The 18,380-nt window shown below is 43.0% G+C and overlaps 1 long non-coding RNA gene across 9 annotated transcripts in view; it reads left to right on the forward strand.

Annotated features, from left to right (window-relative positions):
* LOC103551854 (uncharacterized) overlaps positions 1 to 7,436 on the forward strand; it is a 65,512-nt gene extending 58,076 nt beyond the window's left edge. For all 9 annotated transcript variants that reach the window (XR_011531940.1, XR_011531941.1, XR_011531939.1 and 6 more), the window contains 2 exons: positions 5,774 to 5,893; positions 7,318 to 7,436. This is a non-coding gene — a long non-coding RNA (uncharacterized lncRNA). The remainder of the gene's footprint in view (positions 1 to 5,773; positions 5,894 to 7,317) is intronic.
* Positions 7,437 to 18,380: the final 10,944 nt, after the last annotated feature.

Consider the following 18,380-nt stretch of genomic DNA (forward strand, 5'->3'; position numbering starts at 1 on the left):
GTAGAGTGTTAGGCTGGAACAATGTTTAAAGATCACCTTCATCAATTCCTTCAACACGTCATTGCAAGTCATCTGGGGTCGCTGGGAATGGCCTTCACTCCCAGTCATGCCAGCTCATCCTTTCCATTTTCTAAATTCCAATAGACAGGTTGGGTTTTCCTTACCACAGAGTTCAACTCATTTCTGTTTTATCCATGTGGATAGTATTCCATGTTTCCACCTAGATTGTCACTTCCTTCTTTGGCCTTCCCCTCCTTCTTCCCTGGCACATGGCATTGGACTCTAACTGCTTATCAACTGACTCCACAAAGTCTCTACGTTGTGTGTGTTCATTCAGAAAGGAGAACCAAGCTGAAGAAGTTGTCTCTGAATCTCCTCCTAAGACAGAGTTCAGCCAGAAGGGAGAAGTGCGAATTTCTGATGAGGAATCTGACCGTGTGAAAGAGACTTTGCTGAATTTACCAAGATATTGCCTGTAATTAGCAAAATGTGTTGGTTATGACACTTTCAGCTCCCTGAAATAGAAAATGCTCATTCAAACAGGCTTAAACAATATGAATATATTGCTTCACACAACTTGAAGTCCAGAGATGGCTTAGGTTCCAGGAGAGAGATGATTCAGTACTACTCAGTAATGTCATTAAGGACAGGGGATATTTCTGTCCTTCCATTCTGCTGTCCTCAGCATCAGCTTCATTCGAAGGTTGGTTCTTTTCTATGTAACAACATGGCTGTCACTGGATATCAAGCTATGCGCTTCTTATTCATATGCAGCAGGAGAGAATGAATGAAAGTAGACTGTCTTCAAAGCCCTCTCCTTTAGTCTGATTAGGCCAGAATAAGTCATGTGTCCATCACTGGCCCAAAAGCAGTTGCCAGAAGAATGCTATATTCTGATTGGTGTAGATGCAGGCTTCTTAATAGCAATACTATGGATATTTTAGACTGGGTTATTCTTTCTTGTGGGGCCATTCTGCGCATTGCAGGATGTTTAGCAGCATCCCTAGGCTTTACGGCTGCCCATTACCACCAGTCATGAGACATTACCAACTGTCCCTTGAGGGTGGGGTGAGGGCAAATTCACCCCTGCTTGAGAACCACTGGTATAGACTAATCAAGTTACTTATTGACTCTGTGCCTCCCTTTTCTCATCTGTAACATGGGAATCATGATAGTAGCTCTCTCGTATGATTATGGTGAGAATTAAATGAGTTAATTTATGTAACAATATAGAATATAGTAAGCACTCTATAAATGTTAGCTATTACTTTTATCCACTACTTTTAGCGCCTGGAATGTAGGAGGTACTCAATAAATATTTTCTGAATGAATGAATGAATTTAGTAAAAAAGTCATTTGTATCCATGTAACATTGACGTAGTGCAGCAAAATAATATTCTGTAATGCCTCTACTGCTGAAAAGTTCTGAAGTTAGGATTATACTGAGTTTGCGGGGCATTTAATTTCTTCGCTTGAGAAGAAATCTACTGTTCCCATGGGAATATAATGCCTTAAAATATGTAAAAAGGTAAAACCTGGTGCCATTCAGAATTTATGTGGCCACTGCAGTATGAGAAGGGTGAGCTAGCAGGAATCAGGCCTTCGGTGGACCTGCTCATCCGTTCATTTAACACATGGAGTGAGTCCTTCCTGCCGTGTGACCTGGAGACCAGGACTGAGAGCATTTCCTTAGCTGAATGCTGTAGAGTTGGAAATGCAGCCTGAGATCTAATGACTAAAGGTCCTGAGAGTAGTATCTCGATGACATTATTGAAAAGTTTTATGCAGGTTTTCACTATGTTACTATTGATAACAACAACAGTGCTTATATTTGAACAGTGCCCCATACAGTTTTAAAAATCGCTTTCACTGCCTCTCTCAGAGTGTTACTGGATGAAAGGGGCAGTGAATCCGCGTCATAAAGATATTTTATCTACAGAAGCTGAGCTTAAGGAGTCCCGAAGAGAACTTAAACGGCCACATGAACTGGCTTCACCAGGGCCGAGGAAGCCAGCTGATGACCATAAAGCCCTTCATGTGAGGACGGTGGTGGCATAAGTCTTCTTCAGGGCCACGTGTGTTAGGGGTGTGTGTGAGTGTGTGTGAGGTGTATGTGAGGTGTGTGAAGTATGTGTGCTATGTGAGTGTGTGTGAGGTGTATGTAAGGTATGTGTGGTGTGTGTGTGTGTGTGGTGTGTGTGAGGTGTGTGTGAGGTGTGTGTGTGGTATGTATATGTGAGGTGTGTGTGTGGTGTGTGTGAGGTGTATGTGAAGTGTATGTGAGGTGTGTGTGAGGTGTGTGTGTGGTGTGTGTGTGTGGTGTGTGTTTGTGTGGTGTGTGTGGTGTGTGTGTGTGTGGTGTGTGTGTGTGGAGGGAGCTTGTAGGAGAAGCTAAGGTCTCTTCTTCACAGTAGGAAGTTGTCTTAGTGCGCTTGGGCTGCCGTAACAAAATACCACAGACTGATTGGCTTAAACAACAGGCATGCCCTTCTCACAGTCCTGGAGACTGGGAAGTCCCAGATCAAGGTGTGGGCCAATCCAGTTCCTGCTTGGCCTGAGGACAGCAACCTTGCCACTGTGTCCTCACATGGCCTCTCCTCTGAGCGTGCTCCGATTGACTGCTCCGGCCTCTCTTCCTCTTATAAGGACATTAATCCTGTAAGATGGGGCCCCAGCCTTATGACCTCATTTAACCTTAATTAAATTACTTGCATGAAGGCCCTGTCTCTAAGTACAGTCCCATTGGCAGCTAGGACGTCAACATGTAAATTTTAGGGGACACAATTCATTCCATAACACAAGTCAACAGAAGATATGAATTGCTAAAATCAAGAAATAGCATATTATTTAGAAACACGGTGGTAAATGTAAGAAGTAATCGCTAAGAGTTAGAACAGATTGCTCCTGGGGCAGAAAACAGGGCAGAGAGGACTGAGGCGAGGGATTGTTTTTTTATTATAAGCCCTGCAGTCTATTTACTTTTATAATATATTACATTTATAAAAATAGAAGTATGATTTAATTTGAAATAAAAGAAAAGTTGCTACTAATAATTATTATCTACCTTGAACGCTCAGTTCCTCTGTGAAGTTTTGTTGACTGAAATTTGATTGGTGAGGGTTGGGAAGAAGAGGAGTAGCCGAGTGCCTTGTCTTTGCTTGTCCAAGCTGGGGCACTTCTGAGAATGAAAGGGAGCACTACGTGACAATTACGCGGGGACAATACGTGCAAAGTGGGACAACCCTGGATAAACTGGGATTTACGATCAGCCTACTTATGAAGTCACTATGGTTTGGCTTTATTGAAAAACAATGGGGAGGATTATTTCAGTGCTACAGGGGCGAAAGGATAGCTATCCTTCTAGCATTTGTGGAGTAGCAGATAAGCCGGTCATCTCAAGTGACATCCACTCAATTGAGTGGCAGCATTCAGGGAAGTGGCCCCTCATCCCTCTGCCAGACACCCCAGGGCAGAATTCTGCACCCCTCCATGCCTCCTAGATATATTCTTCATACCTTTATTGAAGAACTTACCATACCCCTTTGTTACTGTGATTTTCTTGTCTACGTACCTGAGCTCCCCTTGTGGGCCCCAACCTCCAATAATGGACATAATTTTGGAGGGGAAGGACTGTGTTCATGTCACCTGTTTCCCCAGATTCCATCATAGTATGATAAACAGCAGGTGCTCAAAATGTTTACGCTGAATAAATACTGAGTGAAACTACAGTGGGATTACAGAAGATTTCTTTTAAAAGGAGCACAGGATAGAGAAAGGAGAGCAAGCTAATACTTTTCAATGTCAAGAGGAAATCAGATATATCTGGAAGGTCAACCATGCACAGGATAAAATAACATACTTAGGTTATTGATTTCTAAGATTATTCTCTGGGAGATTGCTCTAATCTTGTAGCTAGAGAGCACTTAATTTGTTGGTATCCACTGGAAGGTTAGATTTTCTTCTGTTTATTTTATCTTTGATGACAATTAGGGTGAAAAGTTATGGTGAATACCAGTGCTAAAAAATTTAGAAGTAAAAACATTCACGAGAAGCTTAAGAAATAAAAGTCACGAGGGGTCTTGGATTAGAACTACGGGCGGAGCTGTGTAATTTGACAGTAAGAAGCAAAACAAGCTGAAGCTATAGGGTCATTTTGACAGATGCCAACAGGAATTTGACTTAAAATTTAGTAAACATTCTTCCCCAGAACTCCTAGTAAACTGGATGTGGTATACTACTTCAATAAATGTCGGAACGTGAATGCACACCCTAGAGTCAACACCACGGGCAACAGTGAAAAAATAGGGGCCTTCACATCAAAGGCTGGAAAGAATGTAAGCAGGTCGCCATCTTGATGCTATTTCAACGGTGGGAAGGAGGTTCTAGGCCATGAAATAAAAAGAGGAGAGTGGGTAGAAGAAAAGAGGATGAAAATTATTGTTCACCGATGATGTGATTGTCTACACCACAAACCAAGGAGAGTCTATTGGAAAAGAAAATAATATAAAAGATATGGTTGGTTAGAAAATAAATATACATATTTTAATACCTTGTCCTAGCAGTAGCAAATTCAAAAATGTAATGAAAAATGTGCCATTTATGGTAGAAATTTTAAAAAAATATAAAATACCTCAGAATCAACTTCTCAAAAATGTGTGACATGTATATTTAAAAAATTAAATATAAGCTATATTTAAAAGCAAGGGACAAATCAGGAAAAAAATTTATAAGTAAATGACAAATCAAATTTTCATGCCTCTAGCATATAAATAGTTCTTACAAATAAATAAGAAAAGGGTAGAATTCCAATTAAAAATTGACAAACGGCAAATGATTCACAAAAGAAGACGTAGTCAACAGTCTATTAAAAATGCTTGGCCTCATTAACAATCAAGGAAGTGCAAATTAAAACAGTGAAATGTTACTTGTGGCTAGTCAAATTGTAACCTTTTCCTAAAATCTATCAGCATTGATAAGATGTGAAGAAACTGGCACACTTACACGTTGCTGGTAGAATGTAGTTAACTAGTTGTGATTTTCCTGAGGACAATTTGACAATATATGTCATAAGCCTGAAGCCATCCTTTGGCCCAGAAATGTCACAATGTCACTTCTAGAAATATATTCTAAGGATCTAATCATAGTCATGGATGTATACAAAGCTTTGCTATGACAAAGTTTTGATAAGAGAAAACTACTGGAGACAACCCAAATGGTGAACAACAGGGGCTGATGAAATAAACCATGGTCCATCCAAGGTAAGGAAACCATGCAGCATTCCACGTGACATTACGGAAGAGCATTCCAGAACACGGAAAAGTGTTTCTCAGGTATTACTTAAAAAGGCAGTCTACAAGATGTGTGTATTAATACAACTCTATTTTGGCGAACAAACATGTCTTAGTGATCGTTCCACATCAGTGCACAGAGAGAAATCCACCTCATTTTTTAGCAGCTATAAGATGCTCCAGTTTATGAAAGCACCATGAATATTTAACAAAGTCCTGTTGATGGACAATTAGATTGTTTACAGTCATTTGCTACTAAAAACAACAGTGCAATCATCCGCATATATATAAACCTATTTATATACATCTGTGTACTTACACGCGCAGTCTTAGAAGTGGATTGGCTGGTTAAAAGGCACTTATATTTTAAAGAAATTTAAATTTTCTTTTGCAAGTTTGCAAAAAGACTTTGCACCAGCTCTTCCTTCTGCCGGAACAGTTTTTTCCTTAGATCCTCACAAAGCTGTCTTCTTCTTGTCATTCAGGTTTCGGCTAAATGTTGCTTGCTATCATGTCACCCTGCTTTGTCTTTACCATGGAACTCATCACCACCTGATATTTTATTTTTTGCTTTATTGGTTCATTGTCTATTTTCCCAGTAGAAGGTAAGTTCCTTGAGAGAGCTCAGTAAATAATTGTTGGAAAAATGAGTAAATGAATGAATGAATGGTGAGTGGGTGTCATATGTACCAAGTAAAAACAAGGCCACAAAATGTTAGCTGTGGCTATTTCTTAACAAATCACTTGCCCATGAATGTTGGTGACAGGGTCTATTTCTAGAGAACCTGATCTAAGACATTATTTCTGAAATTGGGGTGCATCTTGTAATTGATGGCATATTAAATTTGGTGAAATAAGTTAATAGCATTCTCAACTGGGTTGTCTTTGTACTTTATACTAGCTCCGAAAATAGCACTGAGCACATGTAAACGGAGTTTATTGAATTTGCATCGGTCTCCCTCACTCAGCTATGAGATTCCTGAGGCCGTGCTCTGCATCCCTTTATCTGTATTGCACAGGACCGTGCCTGGCTCTCAGGAATTGCTCTGTAAGTGTTCGTTTAATGAATGAACCAAGCAGAAGGAAGGAACATCCTTTTTCTCCCCCCTGCTGAAGCAGAGACTGCATCACACAAGCTCTATCTCAAAATACACTTATTTTATGGAAAACTGACCTAGCCATGTTAAAGGAGCAAGAACCATTCTAAGGGGAGACTCTGTTGTGTGTGCACACATTTCAGATTTGATCGATTACTCTATCCTTAATATAGATAAAGAATATTTCAGTCTGTGGGGCTATTATCGCATCAGTGAAAATGATAGGTAGGGTTTTCACCCAGTTTGGAGAGGAAGTTTGGAGACAAGCAGTCTTTTACCAGAGCAAATGAAACTAAGGATCAGCAAGACTTGATCCTATGTGTCCACCAATCAAGAGATGTGCCGCATATAACGTGATGCCACCGTGGTTAACAAACAAGCCTCAAACAGACAGGGAAGGAACAGGTGACACTGAGAGCAGGCATCAATTTGTGTTCAAGCCGCTCTTCACTCAGGCAATTTTTATGTAGAGCTTTCCATAGTGTGAGAACATCAGAGATTTACTCATTTAACAGTGGTTAATTAGTTTCCTGAGGAATGCTGGTAGGTCCATCAGCTTATGAATAAAAACTAAAATAACCATCATTTACTATGCACTTATTACGCACCAGGCACTATGCTAAGAACTTCGTATCATAATTTTATTTAAATTTTATAGCACCACTATGAGGCAGGCACTGCTATTATCCTCATCACACAAATAAGGAAACTGAGGCTTAGAGAGTTCGAGTAGTTTTCTCAAAGCAAGGAGGCAGTGGAGCACCTTGAAATTCCAGGGCCCTTTAACTCCAGAGTCTCTGTTTAATAACGAAAGCACCTATCTATGCTGGTGAGTGATTTTTCGTTTGTTTGTTTTTCGTTCTACTTTTAGAAGAGAGAGAGGATGAATCAAACTCTTTTCATAGTTACCTTACATTTTTTTCTTGTTACAGACTGTGTACAGTTCTAAGCCCGCCTTGCAAGTCACTGCCGTACACAAAGTCCATGCCCGCTGGCCCAGGGTCTGAAAGAAGCCAAGCACAACCTAGAATAAAGGCAATTCTGTAGTTGACATGTTCTTTTTCTCCTCCCTGCCTTGTGTTGCTCCTGGAAATCAGAGCCTAGTGCTATTTGCAGGACAAGGATGAGCTCCAAAGCTTAAGTTTTGTTATCTGTAGCTTAGGAAAAATACTTAATTTTAGAAACAGGATACAAAGTTGTGTGTGTACCATGATTGCAACTCTTTAAAAATGTGTGCATTTTGGGGGGGGGGAGTTTGGGGGACAAAAAGAAATAGGCAAAAATGCTCCCATTAGAATGACGGAATTACGGTGATTTTTGCCTCAATTTTTCAAACTTTCTATAATCTTGCGTTATGAGTTCATTCGCTGAGTTGATTATGTAGTGATTGCTTATCATATGTAAAGCTCTGTGTTAAGCAGTGGGCATACAACGGAGAACAAAGCAGTCCCTGCCTTCTCAAAGCCACCCTCTAGCAGAGAAGTCAATTCAACAAAAAGAATAGGGGCTGGCCCAGCGACATAGTGGTTAAGTTCGTGCACTCCATTTCGGCAGCCCAAGGTTTGCAGCTTCGGATCCTGGGTGCAGACCTACACGCTGCTCATCAAACCATGCTGTGGTGGTATCCCACATATAAAATAGAGAAAGATTGGCACAGATGTTAGTTCAGGGCCAATCTTCCACATCAAAAAAAAAAAAAATTAGAATAAAATTTGACAAGTGGTATGTAGGAGGAAGTTCAGTCTGTGGTAGGGATACGTACAGGGATAACTGACTTGCATAAAGGACTTGGAGAAGGCCTCCTGGAAGAAGTGAAAAGGAAGATGAGACTTGAAGTCCTGCAAGGGTGGGGAGGAGGTGAGCATCTTCATAAATTAAGGAAGTAGCATACTGATGTGAAGGCCTAAGAGGCAAGATGAGCTGCAAGCACTGAAGGAAGCAGAGAGCACAGGGCACAGTGATAGGAAGTCGTAAGAGATGAGACCAGAGAGGCATGGAGAGGTAAAGCCATTCAAGGCCAGGTGAGCCATGGGACCGAGGGTGAGCTTTATTCTGAGGGCGTAGGAAGCTGCAGAAGGGCTCGAAGGTCAGGGCCATCACCTTTGCATGGTAAAAAGATCTTTATGCTGATAATGTGGAAATTGATCAGAAGGGGGCAAGCCAGGAGGAAGAGAGACCAGTGGGAAGTGGTGGCATATCCAGAGGAGAAATGATGCTGGCCTGGATGAGGGGCAGTAGGGGAGAGAGAAGTGGACTTTGGGAAGTCAGCTCAACAGGTGATGAACTGGATGAGGGAAGATTAGGGAAACAGGTGGTCAAGGACCCCTCCAAGAGGCTTGGGCCACAGGACAGGTGGTGGTGCCAGCTGCTGAGAAGCATAGGAAGGCAAAATGAGGAGATCAGGAGCACCAGCCAAAGAAATGGGAAGAAAGACAGGAGACTTGCTGTCATTGAAGCTAAAGGGAAAAAAAGGCGTTTCGGGAAATAAGGACTGGTTATATGTGCTGAGAGGTGGAATAAGACAAAAGTTGAGATGTGTTTGCAAGGGAACATTAAATGGGACTCTCATTTTTCACAGTGAGGTTCTAGATACCTATGCTGGGCTTGCAAAGGAGGTGTCTAGAAATTTTGCTTTTTAGACCATTAGCTGATCACCCCATACTAGAGGTTAAAGAGTCTGAGAGAGACGAGAGGTGTTTTCTGAAGAGTCATCTGTATGCTGCAAGTCATAAGTGGGGGTGAGGGAGAAAAGGAAGTGCTCTCCCTACTTTACTCAATCAAGTGAGCGGGCCTTTGATGCAACCACTTGGAGAGCTTGGTATGTGTCCCCTGTAGCTTGTAAGACACAGAGGACTTAACTGTCACATGCTAAGGCATCTTAAGGCAGGCAGCTCTGGCCAGAGCCTCCTGGTGTGTGGGCAGAGCCAGGAGAGGTGGCGGTGTCTGACAGTCCATGCTCCTAGGATTTGTCAGAGCCAAGGCTTGAAGAGTACTTCCATGAACCACATGTGGGCCAAAGGAGACGGCCTGCAGGGCTTCTTAAACTCCCCTCAGGATGGCCTCTGGGGGTGGGAAGAGAGGAGAAAGAAGACAGAGGTATTCTGAAGTACTTCTGGCTATGGAGGTGGGGTGGGGGTGGGGGATCCTAAATAACCAGCCAGAGATGCATTTGTCCATTCAAGGGAACTGCAGAAGAGGGATCCCTGCAAGGAAGACTTCAAGGAATCCCCCAAGGGCCCCAAGAGAGAGGGTCTGACTGAAGTACCCGCTGCATCCAGATAAAAACATTGGCAATCCATCGTTGGAGCAAAGTGAGATTTTTGCTGACTTTTACCTCTCTCTCTCTCTCCTCACTCCAATCTGTGAGGGAGAAGAATCTGCTGCTTTCAAGTCTAGGAGTGGGGAAGGGAGGTAAGGGATTGTCAGCCAAGTAAGGAGAAGAGCAGCCAACCATGGCCCCTTACCCAAACAGGCTTCCCACCAGGAGCTGCCCTGAGCTCAGGGAGGGGAGAAGAGTTAACATTAAATAAAAGTTAGACCAGACATTTTAGTATTGGAAATCAAGATGTTTGTGAAATTCAGAATGACCGGAGGGGTTCTTATTATTTAAGAGTAGTCAGAAGAGTCATGGACCTATCTATTCTAGATTCATCCAAAGGGTATAGAAAAACTAGCCCCAGAGAGCAGGTTTGAAGGGGCAGTGGGTGTCAGAGGAAGAGGAGATTAGTTGCACGTGTAGGGGAGGAAGAACTTTTCTTCTACCCTTCTAGGTCCTTCTGGCTGGTCTAAGACTTGAACTGACATGAGATGGAATAATGAAAGAAAGTCAAACAAGTTTAATAATACGTATAGATGGGAGAAACCCAGGAAAATTGAGTAACTCACCAAAGTCACCACCTTAAATATCATCTTCAGCTAAAGACAAGGAGGATGTTGGGGGTAGTCGTTTGGGACTTCAAAGGAGAGGAAGGCAATTCACATGGAGATGGAAAAGCAAATGTTTTGTAGACATTTGTCTGAATTGCCTTGCAGAGACAATGGGACGTGGAGAGGACTTTGATCAAATGGGCCTTGCTAGGTTCCTCCCTGTCTACCACACCTAGTACATATTATACTATAGTTATCCATGGTGACAGCTCCTTCCTGAAACAGGCCTTCTGTCTTAAATTCTTTTAGGCAGTTAGGGGGAAGTTCAAAGACTTTATTCCTGAGTCTTTTGTTCTTCAAAATAATCAGCTCAAAATAATCCTCAAGTGAAAGAGTCACATTTTGGGGTGGCAAATTCTGCTCCCCTACACACCCTTGTATGAGTAACACAGACCTTTTCCAAAACAGTTTCAGTGGAGTCATGGAAGCCAGACTACAATGGGTTAGACTGAGTTAGAAGGAGCTGAGAATGTGTACGCAGCAAACGAGGACGCATTTTCAAGAAGTGTGTCTATGAACAGGAGAGAGAGGGGCAGGAAGTGGATCATGGGGGATAGACAGAGACTTGTTTTAATAAATGGGAGAAATCGGAGTATGTGTAAAGACGAGTGGAAAGAAGCCAGCAGAGAGGATGATGATCAATGTGTGGTCCCTGAGCAGCCCAGAGAGGGTGGAGTGCGGGATGCAGCTTCAGCCTTAGATGGGAGGAGCGGACGCTTCTTCCATTAGGAACAGAAAGGGACAGGACGGGTAGGCATGGAGACAGGCAGAAAGCTGAAGGAATTTTCATCTGATTACTTCTCCATATTTTCTGTTGAGTAGGAAGTGAAGGGAGAGCTAAGAGTTCAATTGTTTCAGGAGAATGAAGAAAGGTTGAAATAGCCATCTCAGGGAAAAGGAGACACTTGTTTGTGAAACAATGTTGGATGGCCTGGCTGCCCTGAGGGTCTGCCTGAGGCTGGAAAACATATTTAATTGAATATTCATCTAACTGTCTGCTTGAACCTCAGGAAAGACCCACATGTAGCAACTACTGCTGCCAAGCCCCTGGAGTTTGGGAATGTCTGCATGAAAATGAAACTATGTGCGGATTACACTGATTCAGAGCCATTGCTCCTTCTGAGATACTTACAGAGTTTCTGTCCCACATGAATCCACATTGCTATCTCTATCATTTGGTGATTATTTTTTTTTAAATAAATGGATGGTATCTGCCAATGAAACTTATAACCTGAGCTTGTGAAAAAGACACGAGAGATCTGTCACCTGGTTACAGGCCGTAAGACATTGTGACCGATGCTTCCACACTTTTTGCCACTGGGGGATATGGCTGCCCTCAGTCTTATCTTCCCAAAAGTCAGTGACAAAGCATTTTAGGGAAATAGATAATGATGCACGGGCCCCTGTTCTCAAGTCTACTGACAGACTGATCCACTGAAGCCAGATAAGGCCTGTAGGAGGGTGGGAATGAGAGCACATGAAAGGAGAAAATAGAGAGGAGTAAATATGTCACTCTAGTCTCCAAACTCACGGTTTCAGATAGAGGTCTAGCAGATGTGAGTTTATTTTCATGGAGAATATGACAGAGTATTTTAAAACAGCATTCCCAGAAAAGATATGCGTTCTCTCTCTTATTCTCCATGGTGTCCACAAGGCCTAGCACGGGCCCTGTACAGAAAGGATGCTCGATAAATAATTGGACAATGAGTGAATGAATGGTGCTCCAGGGCGAAGGGCTGTTCTGCTCCTCCCCTCTGCTTCATGCGCACAGTCATGGAAGGCAGCTTTTCTCCTCTGAATATGTGTGAGAATTTGCATGTTGAAGAAAAATTAGCATTATTTTTGGCAGAGAATTTCTAAGGCTGACGACATTGAAACCAATAAAAGATGTACGTTGACCCAAGGCGGGGGAGAATGGATTCCGTACAAGGACTGGGGAGAGAGTGGGGCAGGCAGGAGACCCAAGAAATTCAGGGTTCTAGGTCCTTCTGAATGTCTGTAAATCAGGCAAAAAGGAGTTCGCCCAGTGGTCACTCTCATTCGTCCATGCTGATTTTGCTGGGGTGCAGCTAACATGAACTAACTGGTGTCGTGACAGCTACCAGTGAGCTGCACCCAGGAATTCTCCTTGCAAGAAAATACAGCCCTTACTGGCTGGGTGAGCCTTGGGAAACACATTAGATGATTCATCCTGTGCTTTAAGGCTGTTTTGTCTTTGCTGGAATCCTTGGCATATAACTACTGAAAGATTTTTTTTAACTTTACTTCCATTTGTTTTAAATGGAATCCATACCCAGCACTCACTGTCATCCATGCTCTAATGCTTGAAAAATTCATCACCTCGCCTGTCTGTAATGAGCTGTTTTTCTTTAATTAACTTGTTTGTTCATTTTTTTCATTTTAAATCAATGGTCAAAACTGAAATGGTAAGCCCTCCTCTAATCTGACATAGGAAAAAGGAAGTAAACAAACATTCTTCACACACTAAGTCTCTGAATTACACCTGAAGGCAGTGGAAGATGGGATTCCATAAGCATGAGTAGCACCCAAAGAGTCCTGGGCGATGTCGGGGCTCTCCAGGGATGGTGTGCCCTGCTGCTTTGGAGGGCGGAACGTGGGAAGAGCTTTGCAGGGTTTGCCACAGAAGTGGATTTGCATATGTCAACTTGGTTAACCAGGAAGTTTGTTTCCCAGAACTCCCGTCCCTGTATAGTCCTGGGTTAGCGTTGTCCGAAAGAGAAATCTGGGAGAGACTTAGAAGGCTGCAGTAAAGCAGCGTGATGAACTCTGGAAGTCATCCAGATTAAATGTGGTGGCAGATGCACAGGTGCTGGCAGATTCCGGTTTGTTCTTGCTGTCACCAGCTCCACATTCTACTCTTCTTCCATCTCCTGACCCTGCTGACCAACAGTGACCATCACCAGATGCCTGGCAGTGGAGGAGCAGTGTCCCATGGACCTCCCAAGAGCTTTCCTTTTTTCTTTTCACTTCAGCAGTGGGATACGCTTGTCTGTGTTACGGACTCTCTCTCTGATCCTTCAACTTCCCACCTGGACCCTCACTTTCTCGTTCCCCCTATAATTATGTGAGATCTAATTTTTCATAATAAATCCTTTATCCTATAGTGCACAGCGGTTCTCCTTCCCTGTCGAATCCTGAGATACCTGGTGGGAGGGGATTATTAATTACCAGAGGGTTCCTGCTGGGAGAGGCATTACCGCTCTGGAGTCAGAGACACTGGGTACCAATGTTAGTTCCACTGTTATTAGCTGATTTATCTTGGACAAGATATCTAAGCTTTCAAACCCCTTTTATTTTTTTACTTGTAAAATGGAGCCAATAATATTAGCTACCTCATAGGGTCAATGTGAGGTTTAAATGACATATTGCCTGTAAAGCACTTAGCCTGGTCAATAGTTAATGCTCAGTAAATGTTAATATTATTGAAGGAGTTTAATGTCTGAAGGGGAGTCAGGTAGCAGAGGCTGAAATATATGGAGAGAAGCAAACGATTGAGCGCAGGTGTTCTAGGATTTAAGGAGAGCTGAGATTGGAGAGACAAGCAGGAATTAGCAATAGGGAGGCGAGATGAGAGGAATAGGCAGTTCAGGACAGAAGCCGTGAGTACTGGCGGTCTAGACACCAGGGGCAGACTCTTAAAGCCAAGGTTCAGAAGGGGCATTACTCACTCTCAGCCTAAGGCCCCTCTTGCTAGGTGGGCAGGGCAGGTCTCCCTGGGTTCACTGTGTGGAAAGCTGCTATGTAGGGTCTGAGGGATTTTCTGGATCACTTTGCTGATGCACAGAGCTCACCCTGCTCCAAATATTGAAGTTGGCTTTTGTGGTACTATAAGAAACCCAAGATGGCCTGAACTCACTTTGGTCCCCTCCCAGAGTATCATAACATCCACAGTGGGGGAAGGAGAAGTGATGCCATACAGAACCTAACACCCCAACCTCAGTGAAAAGAGCTGAATTGAGGGTGAAAGGGTGTGTGGGTGTAGCACGAGATGACAGCTGGGTAAGCAACCAGTTCATAACCCCCATCTCTTCAAAGGGACCCAGGCACCTATCTTTGGGTTGGAAGAGTGCCTAGACTAGAGAAGGAATAAGCCCACACTGCCCTCCTCCTGAGCAAACTGCACTAGGATTGTGTTCAGTTGGAGCATTGCCCGTGAGCAACAAGAAGCCTGATTGGAGAGAAGTGTAGATGGGTAACTTTAAAGGAGCCTCTGGATAAAACCTGGGATAAAGGATTTATTATGAAAAATTAGATCTCACATAACCCTAGGTGGAAAGGGAAAGTGAAGGTCCGGGTGGGGAGTTGAAGGATCAGAGAGAGAGTCAGTAACACAGACAAGCACGTCCCACTGCTGAAGCGAAAACAAATAGCTGTCTTTGGCTTTCCGAAAGGTTTCATGTGAAGACAGGTCTGAGATCAATGAATGGAAATTATGAGAGGATAGGTTCGCCTCAATGTATTCCCGTCATAGATAATAATTTGTTGTTAGTGCTGTGGAGTTGATTCCAACTCCCAACAACCCTGATGTACACCAGAGCGGAACCATGCCTGGTCTTTTTGCACCATCCTCTCACCTTCTGGTGCTGTATCACACAACGCTCTGCTGCTATTCATAGGGTTTTCATGGCCAATCTTTTCAGAAGTGGGTGGCCAGGTTCTTCTTCCTAGTCTGTCTTAATCTGAAAACTGCTGAAACCTGTCCCCCATGGGTGACCCTTCTGGTATTTGAAATACCAGTGGCATAGCTTTCAGCATCACAGCAACACGCAGCTGCCACAGGATGACAAATGACGGATGGGTGGTGTGGTTCCCTGACCAGGAAGTGAACCCGGGCCTCAGTGGTGAGAGTGCTAAATCTTAACCACTAGACCACCAGGGCTGGCTACTGATAATAATGGTCAGTATTTATAGAGCACTTCCTACGTACTAGGCATTGTTTTAAACAGTCTACATATATTATCCTGTTAAAATCTTACATTATCCCTGTAAAGTATTGAGGTACATAGAAATCAAGTAATCTGCCCATGTTTCTAGAATTTGAAATAATAATAGGACTAGGACTCAAAGCCAGGAAGTCTGTCTCCAGATCTGTGCTCCAGACCACAGCACACTGATTTACAACGGAGGGAATTCCTGCATCGGGCAGGAGTTTGGGCTCCATTATTTCTGAGCTTTGTTCCAACTCAGATCCTCTGAACTCTTTCCAGGGCCAGAATGGTTGGTATTCACTGCAGTTCAACAAGTAGTTATGGAGCACTGACCATTCACAGGGTTCTGGGCTGGGCTGTAGGGATGTTAAGATAAATAAGACAAGATAGTCCCATAATAGATAGAGGTGCAGAGAACTTCTGTGGTCCACAAGGAGAGCATCACAATCTTCTTTCCAAGAGCTGGCAAACTTGTTAAAAAAGTAATATTTGCTTTTGGATCTCCGATCCCAGCTCCTTTTGTCACCCTCTCCTCCCTTTCCCAGTGTCAGCCAGCAAACTCTCCAGCCGTCTCACTATTGAGAGGGTTCCTGACAGTGTCTGGCACTGAGAGGTTGAGCAGCAGAGCGATTGTACCATAAACCAGGAAGACCTGGCTGAAAGGCTCAGCTCGGCCGATGATGAGTGGGATAAACCACATGTTTAAGACAAAGCAACCGAAGATATCAGCCCTCCCTCCATACCTGCCAGCTCAGGACTCATTCTCTCCTATTTAACCTAAAACTGTCAGACCTGGAAAATGAAAGGGTATTGGGTAATCCCCTGTTGAGCCTTCTATTCTCACACATTAGCATTGTTTGTAGAGCAAAGGAATGGAAAGACATTTTTGAGGAAGGGCATTAATATCTTTTTTCTTTTTACTAGAGCTAAAGTAGGAAGAAGACATATATAGGATTGTCCCAGGACTAAAGATAACATTTGTTAAGCCCTTCCTACATGCTAGGCATCATTCATGAGCTTTCCTGGTATTAATTCATTAAATCTTTAGCACAATCACCTGGAGTCAATGTCATCAAATCTCCATTTTACAGATGAGGAAATTAGACACAGAGAAATTAAACAACTTGTCCGAAATACACAGCTAGTAAATGGAGGAGCCAGAATTTGAGCACTAGCAATTTAGCACTCAAAAGATTGCTACCTTAACTGAAACTAAAAATGAGCCAGTGAGAAGAAATTAGCCTGGAAATCAGTTAGTCGGCAAGAGAGCCAGAATGCACTGTGTTACCAGTGATCACCATTTGGGGGAGTGTCCCTGCAGTTCCTGCAGCTCCCAAAAGGTCACAGAAAAGATCCTCAGTGATCCTTGCCTGAATGCACATGGCCATCAGTGGCACTGAAATGAGCCTTACAGGGCTAACATCAAGGTGTCTGCAGAGCTGCATTCTTCCTGCAGGCTTTAAGGGAGAATCCCTTCCTTGCCTTTTCCAGCTTTTAGAGGCTGCCGTCATTCCTTGACCCATGACCCCACCAAACTGACCAATGTTTCCATCCTCACATCTCCCTCTCTGACTCCTCTGCCTCTCTCCTCCATCTTTCAAGGACCCTTATGATTACATTGGCCCACTTAGACAATCCAGGATTATCATCCCATCTCAAGATCCTTAAATTAATCACAGCTACAAAGTCCCTTTTGCCATGTAAGGAAACATATTCACAGGTTTTGGGGATTGGGAAATGGACATCTTTGGGAGACTATTACTCTACCTACCGCAAATACCAACTGTTGGTGAGAATGTGGAGCAACTGGATCTCATACGCTGCTGGTGGGAATGTAAAATGGCACAGCCATTTTGCAAAACATACACAACAAGACTTGTACACAAATGCAACTTTATTTATCATGATCATGACCTGGAAAAACCCAGATGTCCAGCTATAGGAGAACAGATAAAAGAAGCTGTGGTGTATCCATACAATAGAGTATTAGTCAGCAAAAAAAAATGAACAAACAATGGCTACATGCAACAACATGGATGAGCAAAAGACGCCAAACACAGAAGCGTACATACTGTGTGACCCAATTCATATAAAATTCCATAATAGTCAAAATAACCTGTGATGATATAAAGCAGATCAGTGATTGCTTGGGACCCAAGATGGGAGGAGGTTCGCTGTGAAGAGGAATGAGGGAATTTTATGGACTAATGGAAATGTGTTATATCTTGATTGTGGTAGTAGTTGCATGATTGTTAAAACTCATTGAATTCCACCCAATAAATGGGTACATTTTGTCGTATATAACCTATACCTCAATCAAGTTTATTAATGTTTTTTCTGGAAAGGCTATCACCTGCCCTCCCGAGGACACTAATTGCTTCTAGGAATTTCTTCCTGCCTAGCAAGAAGTGCTCCAGTTGCCTTTGGGTTTCATTTCCTCTTACCTTGCCCTCAATGGAGATGAATAATAGCTCTTCAACACCCTTCAAGTTCTTTAGGGCATTGAGCCAAGAATGAGCCCCCTGAAAACCATCCCTTCAGAGAGCTTCCCAAAACTATAACTTGTCTCTGCAAATATACCCATTCTCCTTACTGTGAAAAGCTCTAAATTGCTTGCATTTGGAGAAAATACCAAGCTGAGACAAAAGATTGAACAGCAACGTGATCAAAAATCTAGAAGGAATCTTGATGTACTACTTCTAATTCCTTCTGCTTCCTCCGAGCTAGGACCCATTTCAGTCAGGCACTCAAAAAATGTCTATCAAGTTCTGTGTGCTATGCTTTGAGCTAATTATAATAATGTCTATGTCCCAGGGGCTGGGCTGAGTACTTTATGTAAATAACATAAAAATTAATCTTCAGAGCAACCGATGAGATAGGTAGCATTATCATGCCCATTTTATGGATGAGAAATTGAAGGGAGGGTGTTTACGTGACTCCCCATTGTCGGTGGAGAAACACGACTAGAACCCAGAGTTGTAGATTGCAGAGTACATAACTGTCGTTGTATACTGCTGATCCTTGTTCTCACAGAGCTTTCAACATGTTGGAAGGATGGCATAGAAGCCTAAAACTAACCATACAAGGCAGTGGGGTTCTAGCCTATTTGAAAAGGCTCC

The sequence above is a fragment of the Equus przewalskii genome, chromosome 23 (genome assembly GCF_037783145.1).
Source record: "Equus przewalskii isolate Varuska chromosome 23, EquPr2, whole genome shotgun sequence".
Classification (NCBI taxonomy): Eukaryota; Metazoa; Chordata; class Mammalia; order Perissodactyla; family Equidae; genus Equus; species Equus przewalskii.